Here is a 21,387-nt window from a genome sequence, read left to right on the forward strand (position 1 = left end):
TGGAACTCTAACATAAACCTATTATTGCCCACATCCTTGAACTGCATCCAGCCTTCTGGTCTTCATAATCTATTATTGTAGTTCTAAAAGCCTCTTTGTTGATCGCTTTGTCTGCTATTATTAGGGCTAGCAAACAAAACTTGCCTTTAGAAAATGATTTCTCTAGTGCGCTCTGATCTACCCTGACTGCTAACACCTCCTGTTCTATGAGGCTGAAATGAGCCCACAACCTTTGTAACTCACTCTCCATGCACCACTTTCAGACCACGTCTAAAAGGCAAACCTTTGCAAAAATGAAGACAACACCTCACCCCTCAGACAATGAGAGGACCTCCCTAAAAATATCTCCCAATCAAACAACCCCCTCCCCCCTCACCTCAAAGAAGGGGAGGCCTCTTCTAGAATATCTATTGGTTGTGTATTTAAAATGCGATTAGAAAAATAAAAAATAAAAAATATTCCCTCCCATGCTATATATACACAGACCCTTCTGATGCATTGTACATTATTCCAAGCAGAGTTCAATCTCAACTGTTGCTTCTTCATCCTCTTGCGCTAGCTTTAGATAAGCATAATTATTTCCACTTCTTCAACCCCAACATCATCATTATCATGATAAGCCTCAGGCAACTAACTCAAACAAGTGGGGGCCTCACCTCCATCCCCACCGCTTACAACTTCACTCCTAATAATGTGACACCCAGACGCAAAATTGGTATAGTTGGACTATGGATTTTATTTATTTATTTATTTGAACTTGATATTTTAGGTTTTTATATTGCAGACTTGGGTAGTGATTTTTTTTTATTTGTAGATCTTGGCCATTTATTTATTTTTTTATTCTCCCTGCATGTTTTATTTTTTTGTTTTCTTCTCTTTCCGTCTATTTTTTTTTCACGCGGCTTATTTCCGTCGCCCATAGCATGCATGCACACACACGGCTTACCCTTCCATCCATGATCACACACGTCTCTAAGTGTACTTTTTTTCCACTCCATACACACGCACGTCTCCCTCATCCCTCTAGGGTTTTCTCATCACATATATATATACACACTGATTCCCTCATCCCTCGTGCATGATGAAGCCAAGCTGCCGCTGCCCTCCTTTCATGACCTCGGCCAGCCAAACTTCCCAGAGCATCTACCCTCCTTTGTGAATCACTGCCATCTCCCAAACTCCTCCTCGAAACCATTCCCAGCCACTAGGCATCGCAGTTGAGCCCAGCCCGATAAACAATTGGTAGTTGTTCTGTGCATCGTTTCCTTAAAAATACAAATCCCATGCGTCCACTCCATACGGAACCACCCTGCCAAAACCGAGTACAAACACGTCGTAGCCCGAGTGCACGTCCAGGGCAACCACCGCAAGCCATCATGGCACGTCCACAAACACCCCTGTTTTTGCTCCCCGAAACAGAGCAAGTTTTTGCTCAAAACGTCCATCGAGCCCCCCTCTGTTGGCCTCTCACTGGGTGTTGCACCTCACTGTCACCTTCGATCTCCACCGTCGATACCTCACAAAAACCACCGCCACGGACTTTCCGACACCCCCCAGTCCGTCGCGCCTCATAGTGAGCTACATCTCTTTCCCTCACGTTTTGCTCTCTCTCGTCCAGTGCACAGCCGCCAAGTTCACCACCTTCCACCGCACCCAGCGCCGCACACCTTCCATCACGGTGAGCCTCTGTCGCACACCTCCTCTTTCGGTTTCCTCTTCTTTTTACAGGGTTTTCAGTTTTCCCTAGAAACAAGCAAAAGCTTTGGACTTGTTGAAAATATTAACGTGTAGATAGTTTTAAAGTATATGATCTTCATATCCCTAGTAATTACGAAAATGCCATCAAGCATTTTGGTCATTATTTTTTTCGTAAAAAACTCAAACCCTTTTCTAAGCGTTTTCACATTTGTACCATTCAAGTTATAAAACTCTTTGTATTTTTTTTAAAATGTACTCTCGCTCATTTTTTTTAATTTAGTCTAAAAAGTGTTATAACAGATAGTAATTACAAATTTATAACTTTATTATTTAGTATTAATTTTATAGTTAGCTTCCGGAAATAAATAAGTTAGAGTTTAAATAGTCAAAGATTTTTCTTAATATCGAGATATTTGAGAAATTATGGTATTTTAGGAATTATGAGAATTTTAGGTTTTGAGGACTTAAAATAGGCTCCTTTAGCAATTTAGGTTTAAATATCGAAATACGTGATTGATTGAAAATTTACGGGAATTACGTGATTTTTTTTATAGGTGACGATTAATATTTGTTTGGCATTTTGAGGAAATTTTCGAAAAGCTAAGAAGTCCAGGTAAGCGAGGTTTCTATGCTAGACTCTGCATTAAAATTAAATGTGCTGAGGTTATTTTTGAAAAATATACATATCTGATTATGAAAAGAAATTTGAACTACCTCAGTTATTTGTTCTGCATTACTCATGAGATTCTGTTTAAGAAGAAATTATTTTCTGTCATGACTGGTGTAGACATGAGCTTATTTTTGACATTTTGTTTCTGAACTTTGAAAAAGAGAGCGAATATGAAATTTGTGCATAAATTATGTTGTGATATGATTTTATTCTATTCCGAAGATTTTGTTCAATATTTTGTTTGGATAAGACGTGATTTCTGAAAACCTTTGGCATTTCTCTCTGATTCTGAATTTGATTATGTTTCCGCTCTATTCAGTTACGGCCCTGCCACTGGTGATAATAGTGGCATACGACCCAACCACGGGTTACAATAGTGGATACGGTCCAACCACGGGTAATAATAGTGTATACGGCCCTACCTCGGGTTATAGTAGTGATATCTATTTTGAGTGCACACCTTGGTGACAGAGTGATTTATGTTCTGCTTGGCTATCCGCAGATGCACAACCCTACCACGGGGGTTATACATGGCTTCTGTTATGATATAATGTTTTGATGATGATGATCATCATTTATGCTATGCCAAATGATGTTTTTGAATGAAATTGATCTTGAGTTTCGCTCTGATATTTTGATCATATTTTCTGCTTCCGCACTCTGAAAATGAAAATATTTTGTTCTGCATTTTGATTTCTGTAAATGCTCATGTTTACATACTATTATATGTCCTCTGCTTACTGAGTTGTTGATAACTCACCCCTTTTCTCCATATATTTTTCAACTAATTTTGATGGTTCAGCTGGAGAACAAGAGTAGAAAGTTTAGTAAGGTATGATGATCGTAATGGAATAAGTGTCTGAGGGTACAAATGCTTATGTGAGAGTCGTAGTTAGTAAACTGATTTATTTTTCGGGTATTTGATTTGATGAGTTGAGGATGTTTTCGGGTTTTTTTTGGAGAATTTCTAATTTATGTTATTGGGGATTTCTTTATTTTCGCCATGGAGGAACTTAGATTTTTGGATTGATTAAATGGATTAATATTTTATGGGATTTTCTGGATTTTATAGTTGTGTTATTTAAGTATTAAGAGCTAACTCTCCGGACCTCCGGGAACGGGGCGTTACAAATAACATCCATGATCTACTAGTTACGGATGAATTATTTGAGGATTCCGTCCCTACCATCGACTTCTCTCTCCTTACCATTGGTACTCTCGAGCAACGGTCCAAGATCAGCAATGACCTTGGCAAAGCTTGCCAACACTGGGGTTTTTCGTGGTAATTAAATATAATATTGCACTAATTTTGTCTTTGCATACTTTAAAGTACTTGTATTGCTCTTAAGGTTGATGATTATCAGGTGCTCAATCATGGTGTGCTGGATAGCTTGATGAAGGTGATGATTGAGACTTGTGAAGAGTTTTTCAAATTGGTAGAGGAGAAGAAGCAGGAATATGCAGGGAAGCATATTTTGGATCCAATCTTTTATGGAACCAACATTAATGGTGTAGCAACCCAAGTGTAAAACTTCTTGAAAGAATAAAGAGATCCATAAGATCTTTTACCTCCAGCCATTTGGGTTTGAGAACTGAAAAACTTACAAAAGAGAGTAGAGACTTTCTGTAGAGAAGGGATTTCTAGTATTTTGCCTTAGAACTTTTTGGGGTAAGTCTAATGGAAAACACAAGCCCCTTCATATATAATGGAAAACACAAGCCCCTTTATATAGGCAAGCCTAGAGACCCTTATTTATTACTCCTACAACCTTTGAGCTACCCTCATTATTTCTACATGTAGAGGGTAAAATAATAATTTTACTCTAAGTTAGCATTTTTCATGTTTCTAATTGTTAGTGATAATATTTCTACTTTTAGAATCCTTACTTACAGTTTCTCGTATTTCGTGCTTAATCCCTGTAACGTGACGATCACTGTAAGGTGTGGTTTGGATAATGAGAAGAGATGAGATGAGATGGTTTTAGATGAAAGTTGAATAAAATATTGATAGAGTATTAGTTTTTAATATTATTATTGTTTTGAAATTTGAAAAAATTGAATTGTTTATTATATTTTGTGTGAGAATTTAGAAAATTTGTAATGATGAGATGAAACACTTTCACTATCAAAACAGGGCTAAGTTAGCTCTTAACTTACTATCAGATTACTGTGTATGTGTGATGGGTAAGAGAACTACAATTTATGTATGTATATTATTATATACGCCATGTCACTTCATGAATACATGTTACATAATTTATTCTGTCATGTATTGTTATCTGTTATAAGTATATCATGTTACATAATGCTATATGTTACACGTATATCATGTCATGTAATATTTTCTATTATATTTTTTTGCATGTTACAAAATATTTTCTGTTACATGTTATGCTATGTTACGAAATATTGTATGTTACATGTTATATCATGATACGAAATATTTTCTATCTCAAGTATGTCATGTCTTTCGTCTGACATTCATGTCATATTACGTTCTGTTAGGGCTTCTGTCCTTTAATTTTCGTTTTATGTCACATTTTGTCTCGAGTACAGTTTGTGCATCTTTGGAACAACTTTTCAAGTTATATCAAGTCCGTTTATGTCTATCACGACCCTAAGTATTAGGATGAGGTAATATGCTAATAGAACTTCTTTGTTCACGTTGGAATGTCTAAATTAGTGTGAAATTCCCTGGGTTGACAAGGTAAACATCAACAAGATGTGAATGAGATCTAATTAACTGGTCACCAGAGCACAGTAGGCACTAACACCGATGATGCCACCCACATTTCAATTTCTTGTTATACGTACTCATGCGAGTGCAGATACCTGACACGGGATACTTATAGTTCTTATGTCCACAATTGGTGCATATACCCGTGAACTGACATGTATGTTAACGCACACACAGCTGGTGTAGATACCTATGTTGTGATGCGGTAATTGGTAGGGACACATGACTCAAAGGAACCCGTGTAGCACCCATATGGTCACTTTTATTTATCATTCTTATTGAACAAGATTGCATGTTCACGTATTTCACGTTTACGTTCATACTAAGTTCAAGTTCACGTTCAGTCATGTTTCACGTTCACGTTTAGTCTTGTTCCAAGTTCACGTTCAGTCATGTTTCAAGTTCACGTTTTGTCCATGTTTCAGTTCAAGTTCATGTTATTCATATCAAGTCCATGTGATGTCAAGTTTTAAGTTCAGTTCATGTTTCAGTTCAAGTCATGTCAGTTTATGACATGTTACACGTGAAATTATTTTATGCTTGCTTATGACTTTAATTATGCATTCATGTCTTTACTGCTATGCATGTCTCATTAACCTGTGTGAAAGTTATCTATTAACTTGGTGAGATTTGTAAACAAAATATAGTTTACTTTCTTTCCAATGGTAATATACATCTTGTATAATTGTAAGCCATGGTATAAATATGAATAGAGACTCTCAATACTCTCACGGTCATTGAGAATATTCATCAAACACTTTGTTTTCAGTCTTTATGTGATACCTCATATGATAAGGATAATGGTAGGTGGTGTATAAGATCTCACGTTGCGTGAGAATGAGAAGTTTTTGCTCTTTATAAGGTTCCAATGGGGCACCAATTATATCATTGACTAGTCATTTTGGAGTATAGGCTATGTGGTTTGGGCCTTCTATTGGGGCATTACAAATAGTATCAGAGCCTATCCCAATCAGAAATGTGGGAGTTGAGCCTTGCCACCTATGGAAGACAAGCTCGAGGACTTCGAGAATTTAACGAGGGAGATTGTGATACCCCCATATAATAAGGATAAGGGTAGGTGGTATAAGAAATCCCGCATTGGTTAGAAATGAGAAGTTCTTGCTCTTTATAAGGTTCCAAAGGGGCTCCAATTGTATTATTGATTAGTTCTTTTAGAGTATAGGTCATCTGGTTTAGGCCTTCTATTGAGGCATCACAAACAATATCAGAGCCTATCCTAACCAGAAATATGAGACTTGAGTCGTGCCACCTATGGAAGGCAAAAGCCCAACGAGGACGTCGAGAATTTAACGGGCGAGATTGTGATACCCCATATGATAAGGATAAGAGTAGGTGGTATATGAGATCCCACATTGGTTGGGAATGAGAAGTTCTTACTCTTTATAAGTTTCCAAATGGGCTCCAATTATATTATTGACTAGTCCTTTTGGAGTATAGGCCATGTGGTTTGGGCCTTCTATTGAGGCGTTACAAATAGTATCAGAGTCTATCCCAACCAGAAATGTAGGACTTGAGCCGTGTCACCTACGAAAGACAGGCCTAACGAGAACCCTGTAAATTTAAGCGGGGGAGATTGTGATACCTCATATGATGAGGATAAGAGTAGGTAATGTATGAGATCTCATATTGCTTGAAAATGAGAAGTTCTTGCTCTTTATAAAATTCTAATGAGGCTCCAATTGTATCATTGACTAGTCATCTTGAAGTATAGAAAATGTAGTTTGAATCTTCTATTGGGACGTTACACTTTATCTATATAAGAAATATGCATAGCAAGTGGCTAATTTTATTATTCAGTGGTCATATGCGTGCCAAATAAAAAGTTATTAAATAACTTTCATTATGAAGAGAATTCCGTCGTAGTGATAAAAAAAAAAAAAAAAAAAAAAAAAAAAAAAAAAAAAAAAAAAAAAAAAAAAAAACGTAAGAGAGGAGTGTGCATTTCAGAAACAGTGACAAATAGTTATATAGTTTTTTTATTTTTATTTAGTCAACATATTAATACTATATGTAGTGATTTGTTGTTATCCGCGTACATCACAAGCGCAAGAGGCTAATTTTATTATTCACTAGTTGTATGCAGGCCAAATAAATAACGGCAAAATAGTATACGTTAATCGTGACAGGAAATGCATGGTTCCAAAGCGTTTTTCTTGACAATGTCCGTGCATTACTCCAAGCTGTCAACAAAGTCTCACCCAGATCAGCACTAGCATCAGCTTGGCTATCCAATTAGCTAAAATTTGCTTAATATCACATTTTAACCTTTTGGCTATCCTATTCAATGTCTAGTAATGTTCCATCATCCTATGATACGCATACACCGCCTTATAATAAAAAATAGAGGAATGCTACTAATCATCCCACACCAAAATTTACATATTTCAAAAAAGTTATTATTATTTTTTATTATTTTATTTTATTATTGTTAAACTAATTGAGTTGTTCTAGTACTTACCATTCATACACTACATTCTTGTTATGGGAAGAAGGAAAAAAAATATTAAAAGAGGTGTGGCTTGTGGCTTGTGAGATGCTAAATATAATTATTCTGAAAAATATAATGTTGTAAAAGTTTATGCGACGGACAGAGGTTAATATTTTTTTATTCAAAAATACTATTCATTATTCTTTTAAACATACATGTTTCATCATCTTATAATATGATAAAGAGTACTCTTATATACAATCTTATAGTGTGTAAGCTCTGCACATTTCGTTTAAAAAAAGTAGGGTCCATCATTAGCAAAAATAATTTTTTTATGTCAGCTTCAAATTTATTTATTTATTTCAAAAAGAGTGTATGAAACTTATACTTTAAAATTACAAATATCATTTCTCTATAAACAATCATTTGAAAATTTTTAATTAATATGTTTCGAGTGTAACTTAGACTCGACTTGGATGCATCTCTCTAGAGTGAAAATTTTAGAGCCCAACATCTTAAATGACCACTTTGAAAGTTATCTAATTATTTTCAGAAGGATTTCCGTTTTGGACAAGAACAATAGACCCAAAACATTCAGTAGAGCCCGACATCTAGCAATGCCCAGCCCAAGTCCAAAAATAACACAAGTAGACAACTTGTAAGCTTCTCATTTAACAGCTGAGAACAGCTTCTAGCCAAAAAAAAACAAAAAAGTCATTTCACTTCTAGGAATAAAAGAGTGTTTTTTTTTTTTTATTATTATTATCATTGTTATATTCTTTTTCTCATTTCAATTTAGTTGTAAATTTGCTAATTCTAGTTTCCTTTAATACATTTTACTCTAGAGTAATCACCAAGTGTATAAAGGATAATCCATATTCAAAATAGGATTTGATATTTCAGTTATTTGTATTAATTAACATTGAATAGTCGTGTAAGCTTTCGTCACCAAACAGTAAGCCATTTAAAATGCACCGTTTTAAGTTGTCCAATGTGAGTGTGATAGCCATATTTACATCGAGCGGTGCTACTCTGAGCGTTGATAGTCATATTTATATTGAGCGGTGCTATTCTGTCACTTAGAGGAGCTCGCAGCAAGTTACTGCTACGTTAAATTCACATTGTTTTTTCAATTTTTTTTCATTTTAAAACATTTTTAAAAAATATATTAATATATAACTAATAGTTACTTCCTTAACTATTAAGTAAAGAAAAAAAATTAAAATATATGAGGTGTCAAAATGAGAGGACAAGTTGAGTGGACAAAATAACATTTTTCATTTACGTAACGCTTTTACACCAACTCAAACATGTCGCTGATTGATTTGATACTTCCACTAACCCGTCTTCATTCAGCCATCAACACACAGTAGCACCCAAATTTTTATTTAGATACCATTACATCCAACAAAGTTCCTTAAGTACACAAAGTGATACATAAAACATCAACACGGTCAAATTACAATTTATTTATCAATCTCCTTGTCTGGTTGAAGCACGCAAGCAAATCCTAGCCACTAAAGATAGCCACATCACATCTAAAATTCTTCTCCTTGCATGATCCAATCAATCAATGAAATCAACCCGAAAAGAGTAAAAAGAGCGGGAGGGGCTGTAAGTGATAGGAGATTCAAACATATTTGAAAATAGCAGCTTAGTAAATAGAACTCAGAATTTACCAGGGGATCACTTTGTATAAACTAACGTCTTATCATCTTAGATTATATTGGGTCATTCCATTTTCTCCTACCGATCGATAAGATGGTCAGAATTCAAGATTCAGGCATGTTAGTATGATATGGATTTCCAAACATGATTTTGAGAGTGGTGACAGTTGAAACATGCTTGGGGGCAGGATTAGAAAAGAGTGGTGAGATAAGTATCAGGTAGAATAAGTGGATTTGTGAGATTTTAGAGAGTATTTGTGAGTGTTGAGTTTATTTTCTTTGGACTGATATTTGATACTTTGATAATGGAGGATTATTGTATTTTAAGTTATTATTATTATTAATTTTGGTTAAAAGGGTTCACCCCATATATGGGCTGTGACAATTAAGAATATTTGATCCACAATTTGTGGAGCCGAAGAGGTTCGGTTCGGTTTCGGGGATCTGTAAGTTTTGGACCGAAACCGACTGATTAAAATAAATTTATTTTTTTAAAATGTTTTTTAATAATATAATATATTATTTTTATATAATAATTATATAAGTTAATTATGTAATTCTCATTTAATCTATTATTATTGACTATATAAAATGTTAAATAATATATGTTATTAGGGGTGAAAAAAAATCGATGAATCGGTAAACTGGATCGGACTACACCAATGGGTTTGGTCCAGTACCGGGTTTGGTCCGATCTGGTACCAGTTTCATTTTTTTCAAAACCGGTCAAAATCAATCCGGTTTCGATTTTCTTTTTTCTAATACCGAACTGAACCAGACCAGACTGGTTCATATATATATTTTAATTTTTTATATTGTATCAAATATTTTGCATATGATTGTTTATATTATATATAATGTTTATATATAATATATATAATTATATATAAAATAAATTGTATTATACGATAAATTACTAATTAATATAATATTAAATTTTAAAGTCCTATATAAATAACTATATATTATCACTATAGTCTATTGTTTTAGTTGTTATACTATTACAATATTACTATATATTATAATATACTATAATATATCGCTAGAGTCTATAATTGACAAAACTCGAGTTCTTCCATGAATTTGTGATCAAATTGATGAACAGGCAGAGCTAGGGTTCGAGAATAGAGAGAGATTTGGACAAAATGTATTCGTATTGTATATATTTTCTATTGTTTTACTTACAATTAAAAAGAAGTATTTATATGTACTAAAATACAAGGGCAGAAATGTAATTGTACATATAAAGGAAAACTAATGTATTTCTAATAGTCCCCCTCAAGATGGAGTGTATATATCTAGGACACCCATCTTGCTAAGCAGTGAATGGAATTGTTGAGATCCTAGTGCCTTTGTGAAAATGTCACCAAGCTGAGAATAGAAAGCAACATGAAAACTTTTGATTATCTTGGCTTGGAGCTTTTCTCTCACAATATGGCAATCAATTTCGATGTGCTTTGTCCTTTCATGAAAAATTGGGTTAGCAGCAATGTGAAGGGCTGCTTTGCTATCACAAAACAATAGAGCTGGTTTAGCATGAGTAATCTGAAAATTTGCCAACAATGTAATTAACCAAGAAATCTCACAAGTAGTAAAGGCCATAGCCCTATATTCAGCTTCGGCTGTGGAGTTTGAGACGGTTTGTTGCTTTTTAGACTTCTAGGAAATTAAAGAATTTCTAAGGAACACATAAAAACCTGTAATTGATCCTCTAGTATCCATACAATCAGCTCAATCCGAGTCACAAAATGCTTTCAGATGGAAATTAGAACTGGCTGGAAAGAAAAGGCATTGACCGGGTGCTCCCTTCAAGTATCTAAACACTCGATGTAGAGCATTTAAATGTGGCTGCCTTGGTTTATCCATATACTGACTTAGAACTTACACATAATAGGAGATGTCTGGCCGAGATATAGTGAGGTAAATATGCCTCCCAATTAACCTCCTATATAAAGAAGGATCCTCTAAAGGTTCACCATCTAAACTTGAGAATTTTGCATTTTGTTCCATTGGAAAAGCAACTGATTTGGCAGCAAGAAAACCTGAATCTTGCAAAATATCTAACACATATTTTCTTTGACACAATGTTATGCCTTTGGAAGACCTAGCAACTTCCATCCCAAGAAAATATTTCAAGGTGCCCAAATCCTTGATTCTGAATTTATTGTCCAGAATTGTCTTTAAATCAGAGATTAAGTTCTAATCATTGCTAGTTAAAATAATATCATCAACATAGACTAACAAAGCAATGAAAGAACTGTTTTCTGACTTAATAAAGAGAGTATGATCAGATTTGGCTTGCTGAAAACCATACTCAATAATGGTTGTGGATAACTTGGAGAACCATTTTCTAGAGGCTTGCCTTAACCCATAAAGAGACTTTTGTAATTTAAAAACTCTAGAGTCCCCTTGTTTGGCATATCCGGGTGGAATGGACATATACACTTCTTCATTTAAATCTCCATGCAAAAATGTATTATTTACATCCAATTTATGTCAATGCCAATTTTTGGCAGCTGCTATGGCCAATAGACTTCTCACTGTATTCATTTTAGCAACTGGAGAAAAAGTCTCCTGAAAATCAAGTCCCTCAATTTGGTTGTACCCCTTTGCAACCAAACGAGTTTTGTACCTCTCAATGATACCATCAGCTCTATATTTAACCCGGTAGACCCACTTACAGCCTATCGGCTTCTTTGTCATAGGTAAAGTAGTGAGAGTCCAAGTTCTATTTGCCTCAAGGGCTTTGATTTCAACATTCATAGCTTCTTGCCACTCAGGAATTTGGTTTGCTTGTGAGAAAGTTTGAGGTTCAGCAATAGAAGAAATGGCGAAAGCAAAGTGTTTATGAGAGCTAGAGAGTTTATCATAAGAAATGACATTAAAAATAGGGAATTCAATACTTGAAGACTTGTCCTGCAAAGAAAGACATTGTGATGAATGTTGAGAGGCCAGCTGACAATAATAGTCTTGCAATTATCTTGATGGTTTTTTTATTCTTGTAGATTGCCGAATTGGAACACTGGAATTGTTGGAATTTGAAGGAGAGTTATCTATGGAAGATGATGAATCTGGAAATGTTGAAATTGGAGATAATTCTGCTGAATTGGGAGAAGGTATTTGTGAATAAGGTAAAGGAGAAAAAATGGAATTTGAAAAATCAGAAACTGGTTTAGAAAAAACGAAAGAGCTGCAAGGCTTAATAGGAAAAGAAGTGGAAGAGAAAGGGAATATATAACACCCCATACACAGGTGGGTTGGAGAATTACTAGCTGTCACTTATAAACATATCACCAAACACATCTAAAAGATCTCCAAAACTTCATAAGCAAAAATCAATCTCATATCTTCTAAATAAATACATTAAAAAAAAACTCCACAAAGTCATTACTACAATAATAATAAACCAAGGAGTCTACAATCTCCCGGTAGTCATAACATACCAAACTGATAATTCCATAAGTCCTACCAAACCAAAAACATAGTTAAATCTAAAAGACATCAAATCTAAAAGGTATCAAAATTCTTTCTTTTAACATCCTCTCCTCAGCTTAATCATGCTCACAATTCCTAATCCAAGTCCTTAATTAAACTCTCCACATCATCAGAAAATATTATGAAGATAAGGGGGGGTGAAGTATCAACAACTCAGTAAGCAGATGAAATATGCTAGCATGCAAACATGAGCATTTACAAAGTACAGTATGCAGAACAAAATATTTTACAGAGTTGTCATGCAAAACAAAACATGTTTTCAAAAGTAACAGAGCGATGATTTTAAGACAAGTAAAACCCAAAGTACTTTGGCATAACATAACCTGAGCATCATCATCACATCAAAACAGAGCATCTCACAGAGCAAAGACCATGTTTCACCCCGTGGTACGGTTATGCTAACCCTGGTAGCCAAACCAGGCAGAGACAGAGGTGAAATCTTTCCCTTATTACTCTCGGAACCCCGAGTGTGCACACATGAAAGACCACATAAAAACTACTTTGTTTCCAAAGTGGGTGCACTCAGAGACAGAGAAGTTGGTACCAATCCAAACAGAGTAGAGCATAACAGAGCAGAGACTGAGTCAGATACAAAATTAGTACACCATGCCAAAGGTTTTCAGATGTCATATCAAAACAAAACAGAGTACCAAAATATAATCAGATCATTCTCACATATTGCAAACAAAGGTCGGAGCATCTTTCTAAATCAATGCACAATTTTTCAGATTGTCAATGTCGCTCTTTTTCAGGTTTCAGAAACAACATGACAAAATTTAGCTCATGTCTACACAATGCATGTCGGAAAATATTTTCCCTTTTTCTTACAGATTTCATGGGTAATGCAAATAAGCGACCGAGGTTGGTTTTTCCCAAGTTCTCATTTCATTACAAAAATATGTAAAGTTTTCAGAAAGTCAACCTCAGTTTCAATAATTCGTGTAAAGCCTAGTATAGGAACCCAGCTTACCTGACTCTTGCAGCGTATTATCTATGCCTTGAATTCGACCTCTAAAAATCTCGTCACCTATTGATAGAAATTAAATATACACTAAGTGTTAACTGACAATTGACACAACTTCAATCTAAATAAATAAAACCCATAATCCCAAACCATATTACATAAAAAAAAAAAAAACTCACTAAAACAGCCATATAATAATCTGGACAACCCATACTTCAACCCAAAATACCATATACTAATTTTGATATTGACCTATACACCCACCAAAGTCAACGTCAAACACAAATAATCAAAATATCAACCCCACTTCAATGGCCCCTAACTCCAAGCAACCACCAACAACTCAACCCAAACAACAATAATGTAACTCCAAATAATTTAACCTCCACTCCAACGGTCGTATAAAAAACCCGAATAGTACAAAAACAGCCACTACTCAACCCCGAGTATCCATTTGATTTACTGCACGTCCAACCCAAATAATCCAAAACTCAAAGACCCTTCCAACACAAGGTATTTTGCTTACACACAAAAAAATGCCTAGAGAACCCACGAACTACATATTTCAGATATTTCATTGGAGTGAAATAAACTAACTTGAAGTGAATGTGTGTGCGTGCGTAAGAAACGGAGAACGAGAATGGCCTACCGGCGAATGCTAGTTTCTCCAGTGATGGGCTTCAACAGTTACACGAAAAAAAATTCAGGGACCCACGAAAAAGCAGTACCAAAAATCACAAAGCAAAAAGAATCTACAAGTGATGAGAAAGAGAGGGTCGGCTGAGAGGGTTGTAGTTCAGAGTCTTAAATTTACAATAAAGGAGAGGGAGAGAGAGAGAGAGAGAGAGAGAGAGAGAGAGAGAGAGAGAGAGATACCTGAAGACAAGGAACACCGTGCGAGAGGGAGAGAAGAGACGAGTCTATAGAGAGAAACAAAAGATTTGAGGAGAATAACAAACCACAAGGAATCACCTGCTGTGTAGAGAGAATAGGATTAGAGGAGCAGTTTTCAGTAAAAACAAAGGAGTGTAAAAGAAAAATGGGGGAAACCGTCGGGGTGTGGGGGAAGGAAAAGAAAGGGAACATCTAACCTGCTAAACGGTGACGTTCCAGGGGTCTTCGGGCTGAGCTTCCGTTATCTGGGCCACGGGCCTAGGCTTCACAGAATATATGTTCATGAAACACAACATCACGAGATATGAAAGTTTTGTGTGTTTCAAGATTATATAGTTTGTATCCTTTTACAGCAAAAGGATATCCAATAAAGATGCATTTTCTCGCTCTTGGTTCAAATTTAGATCTATCACGATGCAAGGTGGAAGCAAAACAAAGACAACAAAAAACTTTGAGGTGACTATAAGAAGGAGGTTTAGAATACCAAACCTCATAAGGAGATTTATGTGAGAGTAATAAAGTTGGTGTTAGATTTATTAAATGGACAACAGAAAGAATGCAATCACCCCAAAAGTTTAATGGTAAAGAAGCTTGGAATCTGAGGGAACGAGCAACATTTAACAAATGTTGATGTTTCCTTTCGACGACCCCATTTTGTTGTGGTCTTTCAACACAACGTTTCTGGTGTATAACACCTTGGGAGGAAAGAAATTCTGGCATGTGAAATTTAGTCCCATTATCGGTTCTGATTTTCTTTATTTGAGAATTAAATTGAGTTTAAACTAATTGGAAGAAAGATTGCAAGTAAGGCTTGGTTTGAGATTTATGTTGTAGAAGAAATACCCAAGTAGTTTTAGAGTAAGCATCTACAATTGTAAGAAAATATTTTGAACCATCTAAAGCAAAAACAGAGAATGGTCCTCACAAATCACAGTGAATCAATTCAAATGGATAAACTAAATTTGATTCACTAGAAGGAAAAGGTAGACCTTTTCATTTGGCTAAAGGACAGATTCTACAAGTACAAGAATTATTGGATTTTGATATATGTAAATCTGAAACACCACTGCTAAGAAATTTCATTTGGAAAAAGAAATATGGCCTAACCTATAATGCCATAGACTAACATTCTGATTTATTGAAGGAGAAGAAATGGAACAACCAACCAAAGAACTTTGCTTTAAGTAATAAAGGCCAACCTTCTCCTCAACCATCCTAATCGTTTTCCATGTAGACAGGTCTTGAATGAAACATAGATTGGAAACAAAAACAAGGCAGCATGAGTGGTCACGGGTTAATTTACTAGTAGATATCAAATTAAAAGAAAAATCAAGAACACAAAGAACATTGCCCAAAGTCAGGTTGTCTAGTAGTTGGATAGTACCAGTATGTGTAACGGGAACTGAATGGCCATTTGGTAATTTGACAACAGAAGAAAGGTTAGAAGTTATGGAAGAAAAGTGATCAATGGAGCTGACCATATGTTCTGCTGCTCCAGTGTCAATTATCTAGGGCATGAGATTACCTACAAAATGATCAGTGGAAGGTGGCTGTGGAGTTGGTAAAATGCTAGAGTTGACTTGATTCACTGATGATGAAATAGATTGTGGTTTGAGCATGGCAAGTAGCTGCTGGTATTGATCTTGAGACAAAGAAAACTTCAGAGCATCATCATTTGATTTATCCATAGGTGAAGAAGATTGATTAGCTAAAGCATTATTTCCATTTTTGGATTTAAAACCAGGAGGAAAGCCATGAATCCTATAACACTTTTTAGAAGTGTGACCTGTGTATCCACAATGACTACACACATGTTTATCCTTTCGATAATTGGTTTGCTTAGAAGCATTAGTACCAATTTTCGTAGGCTTTGCTGTCAAAGCAGCAACCGATTCAAGGCTAGGGAAAGAAGTCTCCAAAGTAATCTCTCTCTGTTTCTCTTCTTGTAAGACCAAGGATATGACTTTGTTCATAGAAGGAAAAGCATCAATTAATAGTATCTGACTTTGAATACTATTAAAAGAGTCACTTAGCCCCATCAAAAACTGCATTACATACTCCTCTTGTTGAATTTCTTCAAAAAACCTTAGGGTTTCAACAAAACACTGTGGCAATCGCCTATAATTTGCTAGCTCATCCTAAAATGATTTCAATTTAGGGTAATAATCACTCACAGACTTCTGATCTTGCTTTAATGAACTAATTGCCTTACGTAATTGAAAAATTCTTGGACGATTACCTTGTGAGAAGCGGTCCTGTAAGTCTTTCCACATATTGGAGGCATTATCAATGTTGAGAATGCTTGATCCAATGTTCTTTGCCACTTAATTGAGGATCCACGAAACTACCATGTCATTACACCGAATCCATGGCCAATAGAGTGGATGTGCTTCAGACTTCGGCTTTTTGTGAATTCCAGTGATAAATCCGGTCTTGTTCTTCGCACTGATGGCTTTGGACATGGACCATGACCAAGAATGGTAATTATCACCATTTAAACGATCGGTAACAAGCATAACACCAAGATTTTCTCCATGGTGTAAGAAATAAGGATTTGAGGGGTTATCAAGAGAAGGAGAAAAAGTAGAAGAAGAAGAATCTGAATCAGATGAATCGGAATCCATGACAAATCTCGCAGAGTAGCGGTTTATTCTCTAATACCATGACAAAATTGGAGTTCTGCCATGGATTTGTGATCAAGCTGATGAACAGGCAGAGCTAGGGTTCGAGAATAGAGAGAGAGATTTGGACAAAATGTATTCGTATTGTGTATATTTTCTATTGTTTTATTTACAATTAAAAAGAAGTATTTATATGTACTAAAATACAAGGGCAAAAATGTAATTGTACATATAAAGGAAAACTAATGTATTTCTGACAATAATACAATTATAATATATATTATAATATACTACAATATATTATCACTATATATTATAATATATATACTATATTATAAACATACCGGAAAAACTGGACATTAGAAGTACTGGTTTAAAGGTGTAATCGGTATAGTATCAATTTTTCAAATCTCAAAATCGGTATATATCGATTCGGTTTTAAAATACGTACTCATGACAGAGACATGTCAAGAAGCCCAGCACCAGCAGAAAATCTTAGTAGAGCTAGCTAGCTGATGTACCAGCCTTGATGAAGAGGTCGCTACAGGTACGGCCGGCGATAGTGTTCGTGCTAAGGCGAGTACCCTTCACGCAGTCACCAAGGGGAAGAGTCTGGTGCTATATATCTCCACATACATGCTTAAACCTAGCTTCTCTCATCCAAACGAATTCTTTCTCTCCGACCGGTCTGTAGTGCATTGCGACCACGACAGAGGTGTTTGTAAGAGACAGAAAACGTTCAATGAGAGACCCTTTTACAAGTTTAGAGCTCAATCTACCGGTATTTACCATGCACTGGCTACAATAATATATAAGAGTACGGAAAGAATTCTTCTTCAACAATAGCATAATATCGTGGAGGAATATAAGATGAAATTGTATGGAAATTTTTGAAAATCCCTTTCGTAATCAAAACATTCAAAATAAAGTCAAAATGAAAAGGAAAAATATTTTGACAGCAAATTTAGATAAAGTTATAAAAGAGACGTGTCTCTGTCATTCTTCCATAACGAATTTGGTGTATTTTTGTAGTTGAAGCCCTTAAACAAATAGCCGCAGGGCTGGGGAAGAAGGACTGGAATTTCCATGTAGACCCACGCAGCAATGATCCAAGTTGGGGAACAAGGCTCATGAAATTGGGTCCAATAACGTGCAACAATTCTATAGCATGCAATTGTGCATACCCTGATGGTGAATGTCACGTGGTCGGACTGTACGAAACCTATCTTTAATTTCCTTGTATCTTGTTGTTGAGGTTTTTCGGATAATTAAAATTTCTTCATACAAAACTAGAAATTATTTATACTATACTTAAAACATCTCTAAATTGCTAACGATCTTGGAAACACAAGGGCCAAGGCATCAATACCTCCCTTTATATACAATTCAGGTATAGAATGAAAGAATGGATTATATATGATTTCGTATTCTCAGCCCGTTTGGATGTTGAGATGGTCTTAACTCATATCATTCCATCTCCTGTAATCTCATTTAATCTCAACTTTTCAGTTTCAATTTTAAATTTTTAAATTTTTCATTTAATCATTACCTCAACATTACAACTTTTTCAAATGTTCAGATAAAACATAAAAAATAATTCAATTTTTTCAAATTCGAAAAATAAAAATTATATTAAAAAATTATATTTTAACAATATTTTAACTTTATAATATTTTTATTCAATTTTTTTCAATCATTTTTCAAGACCACATAAAACTCATGATAAATCATTAATCATTATTATTTACAAACTATTTCACTACTATATATTCACAATATGATATTTATCATCTCATTTCATTGATCTCAACAGTACTACTTCTTTATCACATTACATCTATTTGGGATATGTGCCGTATGAATATTTTCAAAGCTTGTGAGTTATTGAAAAAATGACTTTCAAAGTCGGATATAGAATCTGCAGTACCATGCATGGGTCTGACATCTCATAATTTTGGTCGATGAAGATTGCGTTGAATTATGGTTTACAATTGAACCAGTGTTCAAACAGTTTATCACATTAATCCTTTAATTTGCCTTTAACTATATATCCTTGTCATACAGATTTCTAAAAGGGCGGGATCTTCCTGGTGTGCTTCCAACATCCCTTGTGAAGCTGCCTCACATAACGATGATGTAAGTAAAGTAACCAAAAAATTAATAATCAGTAGTACTTGCTACTATCTGAAAAAATAAAAAGATTTGAATAGTGAGTTGAAATGAGATGAGTTGAGATGAAAGTTAAAAGTTGAATAAAATATTGTTAGAATATTATTTTTTAATATTATTATTGTTTTGAGATTTGAAATTTTTGAATTGTTTAATGTATTTTATGTAGAAATTTGTGAAAATTATAAAGATGATCAGATGAGATGAAATGAGATCGTTACAGAGGAGGGAAAGACTCCCAATCTTCACTCCTCAGAAGGAACCAGACATCCATACTTATACCAATCCGCTACATCAAAATCTATGGTTCCATGAACTATAGGTGGAGACATTACAGTTAGATTTCACAAAATCTCAATAAGTGAAACCAAAGCTAACACTCAAAATACAAAAGGTAGACAAATATGAAATCATGCAAAATAGAAAATTTCAGAGAATTATAACATTTGGAATTTCCAAGTATCGGTATAAACACATTTCTCACACAAGACACCACACACCCGAAAATTGCATTTTTATTTTGAAAGTATCTAATTCATTAAGGAAAGAACCATGGTTTTCCTTATGGACCATCCACACACTCAGGTTCCCTATCACCACAGGTTCAGGGTGAAAACCGATAGTGTTGGTGCGGTTTTTGGCCAAAACCAACGCCGACCGACGTCTAAAAAAATGGAGAAGCCACCGACCATAACTGGTCAATGGGAAGGAGGAAACCGATCGAGGCAGTTCTTTGGCGATTCTCGGTTGGCGTCGGTTCCCCTGGTGGCGATTATCCACTGAGAGAATAATGGGATAGACTAAGAGAGAGAGTTGAATAGGAGAGAGAGAGAGAGAGAGAGAGAGAGAGAGAGAGAGAGAATTACAGAGGAGAGAAAGTAGCAGAGTAAATCGGGAGGAAGAAGAGGCAGGGGAAGAAGAAGACACGTCTCGAAACGATACCGTTCCACTTACATTTAAGTGGAACGGTGTCCTTTAAGACTTTTTGTTTTTCTTACGTTCTTACTAAAATGATGTCGTTCCACTTAAACTTAAGTGGAACGGCATCGTTTCGATAAGGGTATATTAAAAAAAATTATTATATTGGTCAGTTCAGTAGTTCGGTCCAGACTAAACCACTGCATGTCGGTTTCTTCAAATTGCCAACGCAAGCCGACCAGTTCTCCACCGGTTCCTGACGCGGCCGGTTAGTTCGCGTCGGTGGCGGCCTGAGGCGTCAGTTTCTGTACAGCCCTACCACAGGTAACAATTGTGTGTGTGACTTCATAACAAAGAAAGCCTAGCTACGCGCTCGGCACGTATGTGATCAGACATCCTCTAGCCTCCGCCAGCAGACAGGCAATGGAGTCAACCCGATAGCGTTATCGTCTTGCCCGAGCCCGTTGTCACTCAGCGACAACCTAGGGGACGTCATTCAGTTTTATGCACTCTTGTGTGACTAGAGGAGCTCAATTGAAATAATGCTCCATCTCAACTTGGGGTTGTGATCCATACAAAATCCATACCATCATTTTATTAATGCATATAACATGGTCTCCCCTGTGGCGCCCCCAACCCCCATGTAAGGAAACACAGGAATCGAGATGCCAAGATGATGACAACACGGTCACGCATCCCAACGATAGTGCCATGTGTGTGTACATGCAACAGTGTACAATAAAAATGCAGCGGATAATTAAGTCAACTAAGTACCAGAGTTTAAACACAATTTAAACAATCCGTAAAAGGTTTAAAAAGTTATACAGTCATCCAAATAAATATTTTACAAGTCTCAAATAAAACTAGTGATACCAAATCACTCCTCGGGCGGAGCTGAATCCCCAGGCTCACCCTCACATTCATCTGTATCAAAATCTGCGTTACCACAAAATGGTACCCTTTATATAGGCAAGACACAAGCCCCTTCATATATAATGGAAAACACAAGCCCCTTTATATAGGCAAGACTAGAGACCCTTATTTATTACTCCTACAACTTTTGAGTTACCCTCATTATTTCATCCATAAAAAAGTAGCAAGGGTT

This window comes from Juglans regia, chromosome 4 (assembly GCF_001411555.2).
Source record: "Juglans regia cultivar Chandler chromosome 4, Walnut 2.0, whole genome shotgun sequence".
NCBI classification, from domain to species: Eukaryota; Viridiplantae; Streptophyta; class Magnoliopsida; order Fagales; family Juglandaceae; genus Juglans; species Juglans regia.